Consider the following 24,541-nt stretch of genomic DNA (forward strand, 5'->3'; position numbering starts at 1 on the left):
GCTGTGAAAAGGTTGTCTGATTTAGATAATACTATAACACTTTAACACATAGAAAAATACTATTTTCTAAATACTAAACATTTGCACGCGGCTCATGTACAGAAAAGAAAAAGGAAAAAAAAGTTCTTGACATTTATTTTGATAACAGGCATGCCACTTGATTGGAAAAGTGCCGTCTACCCTGCAGTATTGAACTACATTGTTGTATTTTCATGTATTATGAATAGTTTAGTTAGATTTTCAATGGAGTGAAAGATATACGGTGTATTTGCTGAGTACAGGGTCATTTTAACTGACACAGAATATATATATATATATATATATATATATATATATATATATATAATGTACGGCTGATTAGACAATATAATCTCAAGTGGAGGTACAGTATCTGAAATATCTTATGCACGGTTTGTTGGTTAATGCACTTGACCTATCAACACGAAACGTGTCTCATCCTATAACAGGCTTTGTGTGGATACATCCTATGGAGTACAAAGCCTGGGTTCAGACACTTAGTGAAAAATGTTTTTTTCTCCCTTTTTGCTTGTGTCTGTTGAGCAGACGCACAAACAGACAGGCAATTAACAATTTATTTTATTTTTTCAATTTATTTAATTGCATTTTTGCAGTTTTTGGGTTTTTTATGATCAATTTATTGACCATGCTGTTTTCTTTGTGAGATTTGTTGATGCTACTGAAAGGATAAATGACACCAGCATGATCTTTCAAATAATAATTGCCGATGAGTCATGAGGGCCAAAGAAATTGCACAGAACATGCTGTATAACACCAGCTAAAAAGGCACTAGTGTTATACAAAATAACTATTCTCTGGTGCTACAGGACAGGCATTTAAAGAAGTATAGAATTGACTGCGCTCATGTCATACTTTATCACAAAAGTATGTTTTTATCGAATAAAATGTAATAATTCTACAGTCTGCAACTTGCCAACAAACTGTTACAGTGAGATTATTAAGTGCTCTCCTCAGAGCTACATTAAAGTCTTATGAATTCGCACTTGAATTATTATTTATTTATTTATTTTTTAAAACGTAAGGAAAATAAAGAAAATATGTAGTTTTATGTGGGAAATATGAGTACACTGTATATTGGAAAGGACAAAATGAACAACCTTTGTGCTTTAATTTTAGAACTTTCTACATCTTGTAATGGGCATTTCTATTCAAGAGATTATTTGTCTGTACTCTGGTAGAAAGCATTATACATTCATACATTATCAGAATGAATCAATAAATTAATGACTAATACTGACAAGACCAGGTTGGCTGATGGTGCTTAATAATGCAGCAACAGAGATACTGTACATGGTAAAGGGTTAATGAAGTTGTCTATCCTTTTGAAGACTGTAAATATGTTGTCTCTATTTGGTTGGGAACAACAGGTACATAAGATTAAAGGAATACTTCACCGATTTGCATTTAGCTTTGTATTGCTAGCATAGGGGTAGTATTTTTTGAAAACTTGTGCTTCCAACCTCAGTTTCCGAGAAAAGATATGAGAAATATGTTCATTCTTTTTTTTTTTACGTGACCACCAGTGACACTTGGTCTGAGCCTTGGTCCGAGGCTTGAAACTGCAACGCTAATTCCGCACTTTTCTGACCCACTCATAGGGGGACGGGACCTCATTCCCAGAATGTAAACAGTGTCCGCCATCTTTGCTAACAGTTACGCTAACAGTGTCATTGGTGGTCACGTGACAAAGAAAAGAATGAACATATTTCTCGACTCAGGGGAAACTGAGGATGAGAAGCACATTTTTTCAAAAATACTACCCCTATTCTAGTAATACAAAGCTAAATGCAGATCGGTGAATTATTCCTTTAAGGTAACAACAACTGACCCATTAATCAATTATCAATAAACTAAATTTAGCTTCTAAATGTGAATATTTTCTGGTTTATTTGCTACTCTATAACAAAGAAACAAACTGACAATGAACAAGGCATTTGACATCTGAGGATTTGGGAAACACCAATCTACATTTTTCCACAGTTGATTTTAAAATTAAGTTGCAGCCCCACTGTAAATGTTAGATCCATTCCCATCTGCACTTTCACCAAGAGCAGCCAGAAGTAATAAGCTGTTGAAAGGACAATATGAGGGTGGCTAACTACTTTTTCCACAATGAATAAATATCCCAAAGCTGTGTGTAAGACAATGGCCAACAGATAATAGATGCCATTACACTTAAGTGTTCCAACACTCTGCAACCCAGTCAGCAAAAAATCAAGGGTGACCTCTGCATTCGTTTCAGCTCTGCCCTTAGTACTTAAGCAAAAATGTTAAATAAATGAGTGATTGTAAGACCATAACCATACAGAACACCCAGAGATCACTGATGGCACTAAATGGAATATCTGGCTTGTTCCCAAGACTCACACTTGCGGTCTGTGGATTTCTTTTTTTACAGGTTCCCACTTGTGTTACGGATTTATGGTAATTGCCATCAGTGCTGAATTGCCCATTAGGACTGCAAGTGTGAGTTGTGGAGAATTTCCAGGACACACTGGGACGTACAGGGTTAATGAGGTCATCCCATCCATTGTGCAAAAGTGCAGTTCCCCGCTGCTTGCGACGCTTTCTCTTTCTTACCCTGCAGAAAAGTGCTATTAAGTGGGAGCAACAATACGGAGCTCCAGTTACAGTCGGGAATAAACAATCAAATAAATAAGGCAAGGGGAACCGAACTGTATTAATACATTCAGCTTAGTTTGGATGAATGCATGACTCATACTTAATGATACTTTTAAAAAAACTGGAATGAAACCAAGCTGCACTAAGTAGTTGCAGCACATTGAACAAGGACGGGAGAAAGATTCACTTTGACACCATGTAGGCTATTACTACATACGGAAAAATAATCCTGTGTAATCTTGATTAAACACTGAAAATTAAAATTAAAATCATATCTTTATCATATGTGTGGCCTGAAAAAGTAAATCATCTGTTCATCCACTAACGTTCTGTGTGTGTAGGTTTTAGGGAGTCTGCACTGGTTCGGTTATTACTCTGCTGGTTGAAACACTGTAATGCATTCTTCCTGTTTCTGAATCTATTAGAGATTTAAAGCGTGTGCTGATCATTTTTCTTCACCATTTCCGGGAGGTGCTGTTGAAAAGCAATCAGTTAAGTTTTAAAATGCATGATGTTGTACTGTGGTCTGAATGAGAATGAATTTGGAGACAGGTTGATATAGTTTTTCTCCCATATCCACAACAGAGACGCATTTACTGCATATTTCCTTCTTTATGTCATTGTTGCTGCCGCTGGTGTTGTCCAAAACCTCATTCTCCTCGACACAGGTAAGCTCTGCTGCCTTTCCTTTGCTCTGTATTTTGTGTATCATTACATTTAGCTGGTGAAACTTGAGACCCACCGCCTTATACATGAATACAAACACCAGGAAAATGTTCCAACTCATGCTACATTCCTCAGAATAATCTAACTAAAGCCTGACGTTTCTTTTTCATCATCAGTTCTGTAACTCTCCAGGCCACAATTCCACTCGAAACTGCTACTTTCATGGTGTATTTGTGTGAGTGAGGAAGAGAGTGACATCAGGTACTTTAAATAAAAAATCACTGCAGTATTTGTCAGTACTTTGCTATTGAATATTACTGATGAGGTTGCAGTATATATATACTGTATGTCACCTACAGGCGCGGCTCTGAGGAGTGATGTGTCTTTCTCGCAGCAGACATTTTGAAATGTTTCAGCAGCACAGGTGTTGCTGATAACATTAATAATGACACTGTTCTATTCAGCTAGTGAGGACAGCAGCTATGTTTACATGTGCAAGATGAACAGTCTCGTGGTGCGAGGACATATTGGAAATCCTGTAATAAATGTGGCTCAGTAGTGCCCCCAAAGGTAAAAGCTGGTAGGACAAAGCTGAAACTAAGTTGAACCAAATTTCACAAAACTTGGTTGGAGCATGTCACAGCCTGAACAAAAAAGTCCATCGGGAACATGGCCTCAACTTAACAGGAAGTCGGCTATTTTGAATTTGGAGTTCATCTTGACAATTTGCACATTTGGTAAGTGAACAAACTTGCCTGACAAAAGAAGAAGCTTCATTTCCGCGTCTGTAGTAAACAAATGCTGCACGTGTCTGCTCGTCCCCTCACTGTTCGCTGTCCATCTCATCTCTTCCACTTCTACTTCTAGAGAATTAGACAACACTGCACGTCAAAATAGTCTTAATTTTACATTACATACTTACATTTTGACTTAACTCTTGATGCATGTGTACGCACACCACAATCAGATCATTTGATTTTGCGGCCAAGTGAACAATGGAATTGTAAATTCCAAATCTTTGGAATGAAGTCATTTTGCACATGTAAACATAGCTTGCCAGTCAGCATGCATTCTGAAGAACCTTCAACCATTCCTTCTTCAAATGGCATACCAATTATTATTTTTAAAATGCACTCTCAATAACATGCCAGCAGTTTATTACAATTCACATCATGGTTATGGACCACAACAGAGGAAATGCAAGTCTTACAAGAAAGATCCTGAAACTGATTGAAATATACCAGAAACCCCAGCTGAGAAAGAAAGTCATCCAATTTCTGCCGCCGTACATACAAGAGTAGGATGAGGTGGAATGATGAGCTTTGTGTTACAAAATTGGAGTCATATTTACAGCTTTGTATTGATTAGGATGTCGAACCATTGCACACACCGGTGGTTCAGGTTTGGATTTAATGTTAATACAAGTCCACAGAGCTACACCTGCATATGGGACTGTCCCACTACGTGCAGGAAGACAATACACAAAGTAAACACAACAGTCATTCTGAATCTAACATGTCACTCAGAATAACACTAATTCAGAAACCTTTCAGATAACTTCTTCCTTTGCTGTCTGTCAAGACAGCACGATGGGGTTTTCATGTATCAGCAAAAATAATATCTGAACAGACTCCAGGGCTTTGTCATAGCAAATATATTGTAGAGGCCAGCTGCCAATCACCGGTGGGCATTTGACAGTTTCATTCACTCTGACAGAAAATACCATATTGGGTTGTAAACAATGACTGTATTTTTGTTCCCCTCAATTAGAACAGAGCAGTGTATGTAATGCTTGTGCCATAATTCCCAATTCTTCAGGTTTTTCTTTCGGAGCAAACCGAAGAATCTGGAGAAAACCCACACACGCACCCACAAATTTGTTGTTATTGTTATCGTTGTTATCATTTGTGTTATTGTTGTTATCGTTGTTATTATTTGTGTTATTGTTATTATCGTCGTTGTTGTTGTCTTTGTATGTTTTGTTAAGTTTTTTTTTTTTACAAATGACTTAAGTTTGTCAATTTAAAGAACTTAAGTGTATTTAAAACACAGTATAAAATAATACAATACAAAGAATTAATGAACATGTGAATAACTGGCTTGGGTACTCTGCAGTCTGGCAGATATAAGATATATTGGTCGTTCTTGTGCGGCACAACTTTCCCTCTGTGAACATTCTCTAATGATTACTCTTCACAAAATCTTCTTATAGCAGCAGTACACAATAACTTCTTTTTTAGAAGTTAGATGTATAGAGTAGAGAGTAGATGTATAGGTCACTTTGGAAGCTTCTGCTGGAACTGTGGGGCGGTGGCGTAGATTGTTTTGTCATTGCTAGGCACAAATCTCAAATCCTAAAACTCAAGGACTTATCACACGCATGTGAGACTTTTGTTACACATTCCTCCCTACACGCTTTAATTTGTTGATAGAATCCTGCCTTGAGGGAAGCTGCACTGCCAAACAAGCGAGGCTGTACATCATTAGTAGTCGTCCTCTTGGATGGACTGAATTCCTGCAAGGGCAAATTCCGTCGCTGTGCCACAGAAAACCAACATTGTGCAGCTCCATCTGTTCAAGGAATGATAGCCATTAACATTTACCTTGCTTTCATCTTCTTCAAATATCACTTACAATGTGCTGTGAAAGACTTTCTGTAGACTACAGTCATTATTTCTCTCGACAGTAGGTCCACTTGTGTGAACTTTGTGTTTTTGCAAATAAAAGGGAACAGTGGTTCTGCCTGTATTAATTTCATTAGCATTGAATCAGAAATAGGAACAGTGTGGTGAAAAGAAATTGCCTCAGCAACAAACTGCTGCAGTGTGATAATGATTATTGCAGCAGAGTGAATTATGAACATAGTACTTACTTCTTAAAGTTCAACCACTGAGACTCCAAAACTTTACAGGCCAAGGTCCCAAATTATAGCCATGTAAATCTTCGTTGTTCATGAATGTCACTGTCTGTGATGTATCATGTACAGCCATGCAGCCTCAGTCTGTAGGCATACAGTATGTATGTACAGTAAGTATATGTTTCCTGTGAACGCTCCAAATCTGCATCGTTTCAAAGTAGTAGCTGTCCAAGGTGCTGAAAGCCCATATCTCAGACACAGACAGTAGATCATTTTTATCTGTTATTTATCTGTTTATTTCAATGGTACTTTCTGGTATGTAGAGTGTAGCTGACAAAAAGTATATATTTTTTCTGAATATTTATTCATACCACAAACCTATAGTTGCTGCGGCAAAAGATGAACTTTATTTAACCACTGTGCTGGGTTTATAGTCTGGGTTTATCCAGCAGTGAATGTAAAATGTTCTAAATCCTGTTCTTTTACTTCACTTTTCAAACAGAGAAGTGCAAAGATTTGTTGTATTGACATGATACTATTGGATGTTCAATATTGAACAGAGTTTTGCTCTCCTTGAGTGGGGTGGGAATGTGGGAGGGGTAAAAATGTGAACAAATTTGAGGATTTTGTTACAATGCTATGCTCTGTTGTTTTGTAATTGCTTTCAATAAAAACAGTCTATAAAAAAAGAGGAGTGCAAAGATTGAAGATACTGCTTTTGCTGACTGTAAATGTTTCCGCGATTGACTGTGCCTTTGTAGAAGAGTTTCATATTTACGTACTTTTTAGAGCACATCATGTGGAATTACATTTCCCTGATCCTGGCTGTGCTTGTGATATGCAGTACTGCTTATTCAAAGTGTACCAGGCAGCACCAGATTATAAACCAGCTGCACTTCCTCTGTGTCCCCTAAGACACAAGGCAGGTGTTAAGTTGATAGGATGAATGGCTTCACGGGGAATGTGAAGGATATCAGAGACACACACACACACACACACACACACAGTCTTGTTTCCATGACTTCAGAGGACATTGCATTGACTTATATTAATTTCCTGGAGACTTACTGGAACCTTAATCATAATGAATCCTGACCCTGGTCTTATCCTAACCCCTGACTCTAACCATAACCTATCCTTGACCTCAGCCTAACTTTAAAACATATCTTCACCTTAAAATGCAGTACATTTACGTTACGTTTTTTTGTCCCCATAAGGAAGACAAGTCCTCATAATGTGACTGCGTTTAGGTCAGATTTAGGTCCCCACAACATAAGGAATGCCAGGTACACACACACACACACAGACAGAGACAGAGACAGAGAGAGAGAGAGAGAGGGAGAGAGAGAGACAGAGAGAGAGAGGTTTTACTGTAATGGCACTCACTCACTCACTCAATGTCTTCTGCTTTATCCTCCACATGCGGGTCACGGTGGGGGGCTTGAGCTAATCCCAGGTGGGGTACATCCAGGACAGGTCGGGAGTCCATAACCAAAACCACAATGCTTATTTTTGGAGTGTGGGAGGAATCCAGAATAACAGGGGAGAACTTATGCTCACAAGAGGAGAACATGCTAACTCCACACAGAAAGGCCCTCAGGATTCAAGCCAGTGACCTTCTTGCAGTGAGGCAACAATACTAGCGACTGCTTTGCCACACTGGCTATGGCAGCCCATGGCCAAGAAGGAAGTGAGATTGTAACTGCATGGATGCTGGTTCAAATCCCAGGATAGGTCAAGGGCTGGGTGCCCCTGAGCAAGTGCTCACCATTGCTCCTGCACCCGGTTTGTTGTGTTCACTACTGGTGTGTGAAAAGCATGGGTTAAATGCAGAGGTTAAATTCACTATCACTAATTGGTGTGTGCAAATGAAACTAATTCTAATGAAGGCGTGTAATTGTAGCTTCAATATGGGAAATGTGTCACTTGGGGTAGCCAAGAATCCCAGAAGGCATTTTGTGCCAACCAGTGAAGACGGCAAATATTCTGAGCCTATATTCGAGTCACATTAATATTTTGTTTCTTTTCAGAAAATAAATATTACATTTTGAAACAGCAGAAAGAGGTGGGAGAACCCATAAAGAGCAACAACGTCTGAACTGTCACACAGAAGAATGCTGTTTGTTTCTCACTTGAAACCAAGAGCAAATATTTTGTTTTCAACTAATGATTGTTCCACAACCATAAAACCTCACCAAACCTTAGCCATTCCACAACATTATCTGTGCGCTTTGTTGTTGTCATGATGAAGATGTGATTCATTTGCTCCTGGCACAACTAATGTAGTTTGTATTTGAGAAGAGATGAGAGTTTCCTGTGGTAACTGTCCTTCATGTCTCCTTGTGAAACATAATGTAATGGTGTCCAAACATTTATACACATTTATAAACAATTATATCGTCAAAAGTAAAGGTAGACATTACTAAATTGGAGAACAACACTGTGCTGTCTCTTTCTATTTGGGGGTCCTTAATATGTACAGGGCGATTATATTACTGAATCTCTATGGACAAAATGTTTATGGAGAAATTCCAGAGGTAAGGACACCAAGTAAAAAGTGTACCTGTGTAATTGTATAACAATTATATATTGTTTGTTGTCTTTTGTCTGCCGATGTATCTTTCAGATACATATACTATTACATTACATACACGCATTTTTTAAGTCTATGAGTTAAGGTTATTCAACTTTTTTTTTATGTTCCAACTTCAATAAACTGAATCACAGAAATTCTGATTTCCACATCAACTATGCAAAGTTCAAACTCAAAAGCGTGCATAGCCTACTAACACTTGGCTGTAGATGGGTCAAATTAAAAGCTTCTCAGGTGAATAAAAATGTCTGATGTGTTTAAGGGCTCCATGAGCAGTTCTGCAGAAACACAGTCTTTTGGTTCTGTGGAGCTTGAGCCAAAGAAAACACGCAAGATTGAACATCCAAAATAAGTTATATTTCTGATAAACAATGACAGTGACGATGGCTTTACAAACATGGTTACATCGCTTATGGACGTTGTCAATGACTGAATTAGGCCTGTCTTGAATATGTTACCATGTCACCATGACTGCTAAATGACATGTAATGTAATGTAATGACTGGATCATTCCATGAAAAGTTACAAAAATCACATGGACAGTTCAAGCTAGGTTATCTGTCCAATTCATGGCCTAGAATAAAAAAAATCAGGGTGCACTACTTGATGTTCACCCGTTCTTGTGATAGTGTTTGTTTCTATTTATTGTCAACAAGAACAATATCTATCAGGCAGATGGTCCACTGTGGCAACCCCTAAAGGGAGAAGCCAAAAGAAGAAGAAGAACAACAACAACAACATCTATTATTAAAATTGTTTAAAATATTTCATTAATGTTTAGTTACATTCACAGACTTCTTGTCACTTTAGTGTCCTGGAGGACAGCATCGTAAATAAAATGGACTGTGTGCCTGTAGTTTAAATAATTGTTGGAAATGTTAAAGATAATCTACAAGTTGGCAAAATGTGGAACATATGTAAGTCCAGTTTTTAGTTATTTTAATATAGACTAACATAACATCTTATGGTATCTTAATTACTGAAGATTTTCATAATTTATTGTTTAATGATTTAGTAACACAGGCACACATGTGTCATATGGATAAGGCGAGTTCTGGCACTTATTTCTCCCACTTCAAGCACAGGTTAAAGCCGTTTTTGCAGGTTCTGTGAAATGTATTTTAATGTAGTAGGAGTCTGAACAAGATTGTAATAGAATGCTACACTGCAATGATGCAATCCATATATCTCCCATCCTCCCATCTGCTCTCTCGTCAAAGCTCTGCCCTCAAAAGACAAATACACAGATTGCCTGACAACTGTTAAGCCAAGTGGAAGAGAGAGAGCACTGTGGGGACAGATTCACTGATTCTAAATATATCGGGTCTGTGAGAAAATACTAAACATTATTATAATGAACTCTTCGCGGAGGCAGGTGGGTGAGAGACAGGTACGCAAGCAATGCAATCAATTTAGTCCGGATGTAATTTCTGGTTGTCTATTACAGTATAGGAGTTTTAATGTCAAGTCAAATGACCCTTCACTAAGTCCTGCTTCCCTTAATTACTGTTGCTTAGTCCGTCAAGATTTCGGAGCCAACATGGTGCTCTCACTGTCGTGAACTGCCCTCCCTAGAGGAATTGTGTGTCATTGTGTGTCATTTTTGGAAATAAAATCTCATAGCCATATGAACAACAGTGGAAAAGAGTCTCAGAGAAAGTCCGTTTGTTGGTCTTACAACGTAGCAGCAGTTCTGACCAAGAAAAAAAAGGCTTTGTTGACCCACTCTAATAGGATCACCGTCTTCCAGAAAGTCCTTTAATCCAGAAAATAGATATAATCTGAGGTGAGCCCCACTTTCACACATACATTCACTTACTGCCCCCGCAAACTCTCGATGCATGAACAGAGTGAGAGGTAAGGACTTTAAAGGTGAGGTCATGAGGGGGCAGGGGTAAAGTTGTTACTGTGTACAACAGGGCAGAGTAACCACACAGAAAACATCACTTAATATGTGCCAGGACTCTATTTCAATCCCTCCCTCCCCATGGCACTCCATCTAGTTTTTTTGTCCTGAAGCTAAAGTAGCCTGCATGCATGCAAAAGTAACACAAAAATACACTCATTTACACTGCATCAATTAGTTAAACCAAAGCTATTCCAAAAATGTAACCACCTTGAGCATATTTTTTGGTAAGATAATTAGCTAATTAAATATAACACAAGTATCACACCAGTCCTCTCTTCATCTTCAGTCTTTTCCCACACAAAGTTTCTCTCAAGCTTTAAAAGAAGCGCCAGTGTCCCATGAGGCTTTTGGTCTGCATTCATCATCCTGAGCGGTTTAGTGTCTGTATGTGTCATAAAACAGGTGCTGTGCAAAGTATGTTTTAAGGCTATGTTGGTCAAAATCACCAAAAAGAAAAACACCTCTTAAATGAAAAAAAAAAAATTCTTGTTTGGCCACTTTTCTACCTGGTGGGGCTGCTGGAGGTCTGTTTGGCAGCTGTTTTAAACATAACTCGAGATCAACAGCCTTCTCACATGCTAGAACCTAAACTATTATAGATTCAGTACAGAAAATACACCGTGGTCCATAGTTATTAGCTAGTATGTATTCGGGATTATTCATAGATACTAGGACTGCACAATAAATCGTTAAAAAAAATCTCGATCTCGATTCACAATTACACATGACCTCATTTCAAAATGACAACGATTCTTCTGCGTTGATTTCACGAGCTGCACTGAAGGGCCTTTGCATTACGTGATCCAGTAGAGGCGGAAGCCCGTCTGCAGTTGAATGAATGCGGCACAGAACATAGGAGAAAGTGTGCGCTAAGGAGAAATAAATACAAAATGTGCAGCCCTAATAGATACCTTAATGATGATACACCTTCCTTCTGGGTCAGTACTGTTTTTGTTCCATTTGCTAATATTGTAATAATATTGAGAAGCCTGTCCGTTTACGGTTGTACGTTGAGGAAAATAAATGATCAACTTGGTTAAATTTGAGAAGCTGTAAGCCTGAGTTTGTTTAACGTGTTTTCTGAAGAAAGCAACATATCAGCCTTTAATTTAATTCATCGGTTGATTACTTTTATCACACTGTACCTAATAACACTCACTTAGCAGTTGCTTAAAAAAAGTTCCCGCTGGCAGCTGCCACCGTCCGCCTAAATCCTAAGGTAATTAATTGATATCTGCTGCTATATTAAGTCCCATCAATTAGGGATGTCAGCGTTTGATTAATATTTGGCATTTATCTTTATTCAATGAAGCTTTTAAGCAACTATGAACCATCCCAATTAATGTCCATTTTTAAAATTATTCCCTCCCCACCATCTTTTCCAAACACATTTTGTCGGAAAGGTGACCTTAAAATGCACATGCAAACCACGCTTTGGGATCGCAAATCTTTACACTATATTTTCAACAGACGTGACAGCGACCACTTTGTCTCGAGATTCACTGTAGAAGCAATCTTTAAATTCTTAATCATACTAATTAAGTGCAATTAGACAGTGTGAATCTGAAATATTCATGCAGCACTTAACTATGTCCTTTTCAGTAGGGTATAATTTACAAGTTCTTTTTAGAAGAGCCTGCAGAGTTGCACTCAAGTCCATACATTGTCTGAATGCAAAATAAAAAAAAAAAAAAAATATTACTTCAAGATGAACATGTGCGTCTTCAAAGATGATATGGTGGGGGGGGGCATATGTTCTTGTTTGAGGTCACTTTACGCTTTCATGCTCTCAATGATAATCAGAAGATAACATGAGAAATGTGATAAGCCACTTGGCAATGTCAGAACATGGAGTTGTATCATTTTGTCTTCTATGCAGAGTCCAACCTCCTTTTGAAAGGTTTTGAGCATCCGTTTTGACAAATCTGGTTCAGAAAAAAAACCCTTCAACAGTGATGTGGTTCTCTCCCAACACAGAAAGAAAATGGATGGAGCTGTTAATAGGGCTGTCCTCATATTATAATACCATCTGTTCCATGGCAGGTCACTGAGGGGTGCGCCGTCAATTTGACTGTGCAGATTGAATTTTTTATTCTTCTCTTTCTACTTACTTTGTTCCATCTTAGGGTGAAGTGAATTTGAACAAGGACGTGGCTTATGTGGTTTACGACTCTTGACTCAGATGAGGTAATGTCAATCCTAATTGAGTTGAGGAAACTTCGGTTGCAGTTTGAGGGGAAGCAAATGACTTACAGATAAACGTCCTTAAAGACCTGTTCACTGCTGTTGACTTTAGACTTTCATGTACGTAATGTCTCATGACTATTTGTGTATTGTGTATTAAGTGCCTATGTTTGTGTTTATTCTATGATGAGCCACTAACATCTTATTATGGTGCCTGGAAGAAGTAGAGGTCAATTTTTCTCCTCTTCTGTATTGAATTGAGAGCAGCAAGATCGTGGATTCCTTCCTATAAACATAATTTATCACCAGGAAAGCAAAGGAAATTAGATTTCTACAGGGTGTGTGAGATACACACGCATTAGTATCACAAGACTACCACATCTGCCCTCATCTAGGGGTGAATACTGGGATTATTTGGTGCCTACAAAGACATTGAGCATACTCTGAGGTCTTTTCTTATCCTTACTTTCGTCTTTTCTTTTCTTTTTTTTTGTTACTTTACTAAAACTGCTGTGACTTCCTGCATGAGCAATCACACTCAAGTATAAAAGCCAACAGTGGGACGGTGTATGACTGACATGTACTGTACATTTCAACAAAACTGCTTATGCACTTTGATAACGTAAACTTCTTCAAGGAAAAGGTATGAAACATGGACACATACAATTAAAGCCCTTAGAAAAGCCCTGATGGTAAGTGGACTTGACAGACTGACATTACTTTTGAAAGGTTGTTTGGATGTTGGTTGGTTTCGTTTTTTGAGAATCTTTTTCTTTTCTCTTTTCTTTAAAGGCAGGAATATTTAATCATGGCGATACGCTTCAATTAATTGTCAGGTAATAACACAGAGCTTCCACGAGTCAACAAGAGTTTAATTAAATGGTGTTATTCTTTCCTCTCTGGTTGCAGTGTATGGGAGCTGAGCAAGGCAAGTCTCTGCCTTTATGCATTAATCATACAGTCTCACAGACAAATATTACGAGTGCGAGCAATGGACTGTGTCATTTTAATGCCCAGATCCAGCTTGAGCTCAGACCTCCCGCCAATAAAATCAATTGCAGTTTTTAATGCCGGGCCTTTTTTTTTGATGATTATGTCAGACAGAATACGCACTGAGTTTTAATCAGGAACACGCCATGTGTTTACTTCCCACAAAAGGCGGCTAATGCTAGAGTGTACTCACAGAGAACTCTAAAATACAAACACGTTCTGTACACTACAGTCAAACAGATCAATATCACAGGCATGCATTACTGTTTTATACACCCAACACAAGAGTAGATTGTGGAGTGACAACTGCCACAAAACGAATGATGCAACATCCTCACAACTCTAACAGCTAAGGGGATGATAAGAATGTGAACAAACACTTTGACCCACACTAATGTAGCACTAAACTTACAAAATCATCTACAATTGACTTCTAATTGTTGAGCTATGTTCATTTTAATTAGACTATTTAATTCATTAAATGACTGATTGCTTTAAGGTGATTGTTACATTCAGAATCTGTGTAATATGAAGACACAGGGTGCCAACATTTTAAGGGGAAAATAATCAGGGAGCAAACGTGAGGAATCTTTTCACAGTTCCAGGTCACTCATTTTTAATTTTTGCAACATCTCTTTCACAGGAGAAATGTTTGAAATGTTATGCCAGGAAAACCACAGGTGTTACTTAGTATAACATTAACAATGTCTCTTTTAAGTTTAGGTTTCCTAGTAAATAATGATGCTAAATACACAGAACTTTAAAAAAACAAAAAACAAAAAAAAAAAACAGTGACCATTTGCATTTGTTTTCATCATAGAACAGTACAGTTCAGTGTGTTTTGACTGAGAACAGTACCTTTACTTATTAGGTGGGGCTTTTGCTGTGCCGAGTCAGTGAGATAGACAGACAACATCATTGAACGTGACACAACAGACAACGGACAACAATGGAGGAAATCCAGCAGCTTGTTTTTTTTCTGCCCAGTTTGTGGCTGTTTGTCTCAACAAGATGTCAAGCCTTGTATGAAACTAGACAGCAGGCGTTGAAGAAACACTGGTCACACAAGGGAGTGACGCTCTTCTGTTGCCCAGTTAGCTTAATGTCATGGGTCTAGTGCCACCCGTACTTTACCACAAAAAAAATATTTATTGTACTGAACCAAACTCAGTGGAAAAACACAATTATTTACTCCCGTATTTTCCAACTGCGAAATGCCTCCTCTTTTGTAAGGTGTCTGATGGAAGACAGTAGTAATGACTATTTTGCAATGAATCTATGTTATCATGTTTCAAACTGAACAATGTTTATTCAACATTTACTTTGTTTCCTTTAGCTATGGTGGTTGGATGTTGAACTGAACTGGTGATTTATTTATAACTCTATTGGCACAATCCTTGCACCAGGGGCATTGAACTGTGGACTGCTGGATACATTTCCTTCACTGTGTTGTTCTGTTGATAAAAAATGTGGAGCTTATAAACACTATGTGTTTGCTAATTTAAGCTTTAAAAAAGCAAACAAGCTTGTGGCCAACTTGTGTTAGAATATCGAGGGCAGATTTAGTCATGTTAAATGACGTAATCATCTGGGCTTGTGACTGAAGGTCAAGGGCTGGGGTACCCCTGAGCAAGGTACCCAATCCCCATTGCTCATCGTTAATTGGACACTTGACCCCAGCCAAAGGAGGGCCACATCCAGTGTATTCCTTGTGCCATTCCCAGAGAGGGTTTGCGTCAGGAAGGACATCAGGGGTGCAAAGAATCTCTGCTAAATCAAATATGCGGATCATCCGCTGTGGCGACCCCTAGAGAGGGAGAAACCTAAAGAAAGAAAAACTGTTTCAGTTTCAGTTGACAGGTCTCCCATAGCTTCAGTAAAGTCACTTTTATAAAGTGTGATTGATGAAATAGAAGCACAAGTTTCTCTGTGGCAGTTCTTTGCTTCCATATTTATTCAACCTGTAGGGTTGTCATGCTTATTGTGACAAAGAAAAGATGAATTGCGATTGTATTAGAAGACACATTGAACAATGAATAAGGGCATCAAATGACTTCTTATGCAGATGATATTGTAAAAAAAATACACATTCTGTTTTTCTCAATTTGTTGTATGATTATGGCATTTGTATAACAAAGACCAATTTGGCCAAAATACACAAAAAAGAAATACATAAAAGAAAAACAGCAAGATCTAAACACGATGGAACAACAAGGACACCACATGCATTGGTCTGCTTTTGTTTTAATAAGCTTGTGCAGTCCTTCATCATCATTTGGAAAACGAGGTATGCTTAAATCTTATTCAGATTACACTGTAGCTGGACATAGTACAAGTCCTACCCCACAGTCCATTAAATGCATCTCATGCTGATGTGAGAGCTTAAATTGGCAGTCGTTTATAAGCCGGCATCACTGAAATGCATCAAACCACAGGGTGTTGGTTTAATCCACAGTTGTTGTTGTTGTTTTTCTTTTCCTGGAATTAATATTCCTGGGATAACACTGATCATAGAGTAAATCAACTAACTGGTAACATGAAGTGTTGAAAATCTGTGACATAAGAGAACCGAAAAATGAACAGGTATCTTTATATCTGTCCTATCACATATGGTTTGACAGATTTGCCCCTCTTTGGTATTCAGTCTGTGAAACAATGGGAGTCACCAGCTGTTCATCACTCTGCATTGTTGTGTCTTTGTGCCCAGATGATGCCCGTAAATCTTACAAAGAGAAAATATATTTTCCAGCTGATTTTTGAACATGTTTGGCATCTCGAGTTCAGCTGCTGCCGTGTGCAGCTGTGCTTTTGCAAGCACTTTTAACAAACTTCTATATCAGCCTCGGGGCTTGTTGTTTATTAGCCTGGGGTAAAATCAGTTGTCAGGCAAGTAGTAATACGTACACATGAGCAAATACTATAGGTGTCTCTCCATGACTGTGAAGTAATGAGACATCATAATAAACACTTACTAATACATCAAAAAATTTGCTATTGGACACCTAGTGATCGCACCAGTGGTCTGCTGGTTGACTGAAGATGAAAATACCAAATAATCTCCCACGATGCCTGCATTTCATTTGCGATTGAGGTTTGTTTTCTAGCCTTGAGTCACAAAACAAAAGACCTGCAGTATTGTAAACTCATTCAGTTTGATTTACATGAACACAAATATCATCCTGTAACACATGTAGGTTAAAAATAAATATTGGCAAAATACTTGACTCACTCTCCATTAATGTGTATTACTGGAGGGCATGGCTGCACCGAACATGAATAATTCGGATCCCTTCAGTTTTGTTAGAGCCTGACCTCCCACTCATCCCCGTGGTGATTTGTTTCAGTAATTTCTGACAGTGCGTGTGTTCACCAGGATCAGTAACACATGACTGCGTTAACTGCCCACAGTCCTCCTAAGGACATGAGGGTGATAGAAGTGGGAGTACTGGACTGGAAAAGGCAGGGGAACAGGACAGATGTTTGCGAAGAACAGCACCTGTGAATCTTTGTCGTAAAAAGGAGGCTTTCTGTAGGTAAACGTCCACAACATGTGCTGTGAGCAATATTGAGTGCCTTGTATACTTTTTTTTGAGCACAACCTAGGCAATCTGATGAAAAAAAAAATAATAATTTTCACCACACCTGAGTGAAATGTACTCAAAATGTTTAAAATCAGATTGAATTTGAGAAATTAGGAAATACGTCACAGTTTTAAAGTTCACTTTTAAATGATGTTTTTTTATGAACAAACACAAAAGAAAAAAGGTCTATTTTGTGACTTCTGCACAAGTATTGCTACTTTATTTCACTACTAAAAATGCAATACAAAATGAATCATAACTTTGATTCAACAACACAACAAGAAGACGAAAAAAACACATGTTTAAAGCTTGAATATGTGACCTATAAACACACACCCCCTGGATGTCCATATAAGGACAATTTACCATGGGTGCACCTGTGGCACAGATCCGTGCCATGTGAGCACTAATGGTTAATTCAACACTTACAAATATGGATTTCCTTTTGATCCAAAAACAATCTTTGCAATACGGTAATAAAGGACACACATTAAATTAACTGTCTTTGTGTTTAAGTATCTTACGATATTATCTTTATTATTTCAATTAAATTAATTCAGGGTCGGTTATCTTTTACTCGACAGTTTGCAAGTTTGCAGATCAAAAGTAATTTACATGTCTAAATCCTTGGTGGTGCTTTTGGCAGAAATGAGTGTGATGGTAACGGCTTGGTTGTGAATGAGATTATATTTAGGCACAGTGCATAACCTGTGGTAAAGTTGAGGAACACAAAAAAACCACCTGGGTCTAGAAAAGCTCATGGCACTGTGTCACAGCAATAAAACCCACCAGGATGTCTTTATAACGGTGTTAAAACACTGTAGCAGGTGTTACATTTACTCTTGTCCTGTGGTCCTGCTTACACATACAATTTTATCTATTTTCTAGAGTTCTGGGTGTATTTTAAGACTTGGAGAGGTAGCTCCTGATCACCAATTACCTATGCTGACAAGATGAATAATTAATTTCGCCAAGAGTAAAAACACACACACCAAACATCTTTCATTCTCTCGAAATATGATTAGTTTGAATATAATTGAATTCAACGTGTGATAGTTAGACCTATATCGTCCCAGCATTGCTCTAAGATTACAACTAATCAGATTTGACTTCCCTGTAAATGGGGGTTCAGCTGGATGAAGACATCATTTGTAGTTTACTCAGTGAATGGTAAAGGAGTGGAATCCACTATTCCTGTGATAATACAACAATTTATGAAAACTACAGATTCATTCCACTGAATTAATACTAAATGGAACAGAGACTTCACACCATTAAGTAAATGTTTCAGGAAATGCTCATGTGCTAGTAAATGTGACTATGAGCACAGTGACTGCAGTCCCATATAAATTCAGGTCACTGTCCAGATGTAGACACACCAGATATAATTCATATTCATAAAAGCTAGAAATTCAGCGACACAGTCACTGCTGACGAAGCAACCCCCCAAATGTCTCTCCTCATTTGCATTACAAATTTAATTCTCTGGCTTGCTGCAGTCTAATTGTGGCGGAGTGATGTTTTCACAAACAAATGTTAATTGAATCATTGCTGTATTAACACAATAACGATCAGCTTGTTAAGGTTTTTGGAGCATTCGTATCTGGTTTTCATGTTTTCTCATGTTAATTTGCAAGATGTACAACAAAAGCAAACTTGCTGAGACGACACAGAATTGAAGCTCGACTGTAATTTGGTGTGAACATTTTAACTTTGAGGCTTTTTTTCTCCTCATGTAGGTTGCACATAGCAATCAGGGAAGAATTAATTCAAATGCAGGTCCACAGATATCAAGGAGGTAGCCATCGACTGGTGTGTTAATAATTATTCAGCAGCTACAAATGGTGGTAAGTGATTAATAAGAATTCAGTTTCTTATTTGTTTATTTCGTCTTCTATAGTGCAAACCAAGGGTGGGTGAAATTACTAATCAAACTGTTCACTGGAAAAATCCATCAGTGGATAGATGGCTCGATGGTGACCACACTGTGTTTCATGTTATTGTGCACTCACACATTTTTCCAATAATTAGAGATTTCAGGTATTCTACCACCATATAAAGTGATTTGCATTCAAAAGTGTTGGGTTGTTTACAACCTCCATGATTGTTTGACTGATTATATTTCTCGCTCCACTGTACTGTATATGCTGTAACGGCGTCGCTGTGTTTCCAAAGCGGAGTGATTACTTTGGTGAGTATGTAATAATTGAAGTACTGCCAAAACTTATAAATAGATAACAGATAAACAAATGTTTTTTTCCTTGAACAGTGCCAAATGCAAAACGGAGTGCCAGCAACTCTAGTCTAGGAGGAGATGGCCTTTCTATGGAAGCAAGGAGGGTCTTGAACTGGACACTTTGAAATACTCGGATGCTGGGATGCACAATATTGGACTTTTTTTTGGCAATATATCGGCATATAGGAGCCGATATATCAGGAGCGCTTCCTGCGTCCAGCTGTAGCGGTCATTTATTCTTTGCTGTCGCAAAATAAATAAACTTAGATAAAATAATAGTCCAGCACCAGCATAGAAGTCAAGGAGTGTTGTATGTAATGTTGTAGTCGTTGGTCATATCAGCAGATCGTGGTGTGTTTGCCAATTACTTTACGATACTTTCTGCCACTCTTGCTGCGTTCAAGGGGAACATGTGAACTTGTAATAACGACATGGGAAGTTGTGTGTGTCCGGAACTATCAACAAACAACCCCATTTAAATGCAAAATGTTTGCTATTTTTGCCGACATCTTGCAAAGCTGAAGGCTACAAATCACTTCTTTAAATGCACATGAAATAAACAGCATTACAACTGCCCTTCACATGTCACAGTCAACTCAGGCTGTATTTCTATTTCTCTCCGCTCTCATGTTGTGCATCATTGATCAAGCAGACCTACGCTTTGTCCACATTCCCCGCATGATCAATTATTCTTAGTTTCAACTGAGCTGAAAATGTAGTGTATATATAGTATATAATACCATGTAGCTCATACCTGTTAACAATGGCAAATGGTTCGTTTCAACGGCTCATGTTCAGTCATGTATTTAATCTTCTGAATCACAGTCTCTTTAGAGTTGGAATTCAATTTACTTCTCCCCATTTTATAGGCTTGTTTCTTAAACCTACATTTACAACAAATTTTTGGACCATTTTCATGCTCTATTGAGTTTAATATTATTCTTTTTGTTTCTTCACTACAGTCTGTATGGGATATTCTGCATGTGCTCGGCAGCCTTTGCAGGACAAACTTTGCATCTAACCTCACAGGACTTCCACATCATACATCCACTCCCATGCTGAAATTGATGCATATTCAAGCACACGGACAAATATGGGCTAGCCAGGGTGTGAGGCAGTTTTGATAGACTTGGCGTAAACTTCCTTGACCACCCCAATATTGAAATTCTATTATTAAAAAAGCTGAGGAAATACTAGCCTGAGAGCATCTATTGTGGTAGAATATTAATATGGATTCATGCCAGTTGCTCTTAGGGCAAGCAAGTCTACCAGCGCTTGGTATCAATTTAGGAGCCTTACATCTGATCCAAGAACAGATTTCAGACCCACAAAGGATCTGATGTCACCTTTTAACTTTCATCTTGCAATTTACTGTCCACTTTTATTTTGGTAACTTTTATTTGACTAAGAAGTGAAATTATAAAAAAATAACAGTTCAGTCCAAGCCACTTGAAAGCTAGGTTCACTTTAAGCCATTAAGATATTTGTGCTTTGAGGATCAATTTAGCAATTTTTTATCCCCCCAAGCAATATGCAGGTTCCACGCTTAAGGATAATTGGGTAGACGGTGGATCTGTCCCTTCTGATAATCACCGGGGTGTTACTGATCTGAGACTGATCTGAACGGATTACTTGACCGAATGCTACAACATATCACATCCCAAACAAGTCTCTAGCAGGACAAAATTCTTTGCACACCAGACGCATTGCGAATATACAGGACAGAAGTGAGAATAACCAACAAGGATACTCATTTGAATTAGGTGTCTAATATGAATGCTGCCTTGATTGGACAAATTCTAAAAAAAATGTGTCCGATGTACAAAAACCTTAATACTTACATACTGCTATCAGAAGTTTAGCCACTACTGGATGCATATGTTCAACTAGACGGAATCTGGATGCTCCAAAGTTCCCATCCTCTGCTTTGACCTGGTAACAATAGTACACAGAAGAAAAAGACAACAATGAGGGAAAAATCTGGCAAAATCCAGAGTTGTGAATTTTTTTAACTCTTGAGAAGGGTTAATGCTCTGTCAGCCCAAATAATTAAATATTTTGAAGTTAATAGATGGACACAAAAATGACATGCTTGACATGCTAACAACTAGCCAAAGCTATTGTTGTCTGTGATGTAAAAGGTGCCTAGCACATACCGCCACCTAGTGTGGCAGAAGCGGTCACACTTTATTCAATTAAGCGATTCCCCACTAGTGCTCGTATACTGAGACAAGGACATTGTTCTTTCATTCATCTTCTACCACATTATCCTCCACATGAGGGTCGCTGGTGCCAATCCCAGCTGACATAGGGCAAAAGGCAGGGTACACCCTGGACAAGTTGCCAGTCCATCACAGGGCCACATAGAGACAAACCATTCATTCTTCTTGCTGCAAAGGCAAGAGTGCTAAGCACTCACCAACCGTGAGGCCCACAAGGACATTAGTTCAATTAAATATTGTACTGTGCACGGAAACATACTGACTATGTTCCCACTGACTAACCTCACAATTCCCACATAACCTGGTGTGTCTATATGTGTGCTATAAACTATCCCAAAAGCCATGCTGGCCAAAATGTTAATCACAAAACTCACAGTCAGCGTTGACTCATTTCATTTCTGCAGAAGAACTGACAGTGATTACATGAGCTACTTCAAAAGAGGCCTGATTTTCATATGCACATAAAGGATCACAGCTGAAAGTTTCCATGGAAGAGCAATGAGAAAAAGTTATTCTGAGACAGCTTGGAGGTAACCACGAGACCATGAAATGGAACTGAGCACTTGTCTATCAGGTGGGCAAACTTCCACAGTTTGAGGTCGGACAAATTCAAAGAAAGTGTCCTTCTTTGTGGTTAAATTCCCAGACTAATGAATAATTCCCTGGATTATCATAAAAGGTTGTCATGGTTACATTCGGTGTGTCATAACCTTCAGTTCAGTTTTCCTTGTTTAAAAATGTGTTCTGTTAGAAAGATAATGTGTGTGTGTGTGTATGTGTGTGTCTGTGAGTGTGTGTGCGGTTTGTGAATATTGGCAGATTACAAATTCTAATCCTAATATTTGCAAAGAGACCATCTGTCCAATCCCTCTGTGCTGGACCTAAATCACAAACACATTTGCTGAGAGCCAAATTTTGGCAAACATTTTTTTTTTGTTTGTATGTGACAGGAAATACTCCCTCTGCCAACAACATGGGGAGGATGAGATCCAATGTGTGAACATTTGCACATGGAACAGACAAAAGTGCATCACACCAGTGTGGACCCTTGTAACTCGGCTGCTTTCTCGCGATACTAATGAAGTGTGAAGCTCAATTACAATGACACGTTTAATACTTGAATGAAAGCACACACCTATTGCTTTTTGTTGGAAACTCAGGTAGACGGTGTTGGTTGGCGATTCGTCCAACAGCTGTTGTCGATGATGTATGATTGTGGTGCAGTCTAGGATCACCACCTATTCTGCCAAAAGGCATAATATTTGTCAGGATGGTTGGTTGAATTATCATTTCAATGGCACAGTTTCATAAGTTTATATCAAGACAGTGGAACCATGAAAAGAGAGCTGGTGGCAGAAATATTTGTACTTCATCTTGGGGCAAATCACCACTTTTACCTCGCAAAAAAGACACCATCAATCCTGCCCGTACAGAAATATTTTTTCCCCCTCTTTTTTGTAAAATAATGGTATTTCAGTGAAATTAACTAGACCTTTGATGTCACAAATCATGCTTTGAAGAAAGAAATCATGTGAACAAAGCCCGTGTAATGTCAAATGCTAAATTTGCTTTAGTTTAGTCACGACAGCCGAGACGTGTCCACATTTTATAATTTATTACTTATCATACCTGTCAGAATCTGAACGCTGCGCTCATGGAAAAAGTGATGTTCGATTTCTTAAAAGCTAATTACTCAGGATTTGTTACTCGAGTCATCTTGAGGCTGCCCAAGCCTGAGGACCTCTCCTGATTTATTGCACAGTAGAAGGACATATTATACAAAAAGGTTTTAACAGAATTTCCTCTAAAGCCCAGTAAATACGAGTGCAAAGACAGCCTGTAATTTCCTCATCACTTTGACGGCCCATGCAATTGTAACCAGCTGTCTTATAAGTTATAATGTAACAGGGTTTTTAAATTCCTACATGAAGTGGAAGCTGTTCAGAAAGATATTTTGTGATTTGTTTTGTTGTTCCCAGAAGTGAGACAAATAAACAGAATTATTTGTGTTGTTTAAATAATGATCTACATTCCTTAAAATGTGTCTGTCTTAAGGGTAATTTCGCTTCTACAACACAACTGTTTGTATGATGCACCAAGACTAGACTCACAATGCCCTATAAAATAAACGCTTGTGTTTTTTTTTTGTTTTTTTTATTATAAATGGATTATCAGCAGCAGATACTTTACAGTATGATCAATGATATAAGAGTCTCAACTGACTGAATCTGCAGCTTCCCTCAAATTTATGGAGCTTCTTGTTTCCTTTCATTACTCTGCTGGTTCACTCACCCTGCTCGTGTTTTGCTTCTGCTGTAGCAGCAGGGTCAGATTGAAAAAAAGATGTTCACAATGTCTCTATATACTGATAAACAGAAATATACTGAAACCATTCTGCTTTTTTTTTTTTTCCGGTTAACTGTAAGCGCCGCTGAAAGCAATATTTAATTGGCTTACTACAACTTACAGAATGTTTTACAATACAGCAAATCACTAAAGAACAACCAGTATCTTCATTTTCAGCAGTGTTTATTGAAAGCCCTGAAATGCCAAGAACGAAATAATTTTTTTACAATGACAAGGTTAGTGAGGTTAGTGTTACCTTGTGGCAGATTTTCAATACTGGTCCTTCAAAATCAAGA

This window comes from Solea solea, chromosome 2, assembly GCF_958295425.1.
Source record: "Solea solea chromosome 2, fSolSol10.1, whole genome shotgun sequence".
In the NCBI taxonomy this organism is placed as follows: Eukaryota; Metazoa; Chordata; class Actinopteri; order Pleuronectiformes; family Soleidae; genus Solea; species Solea solea.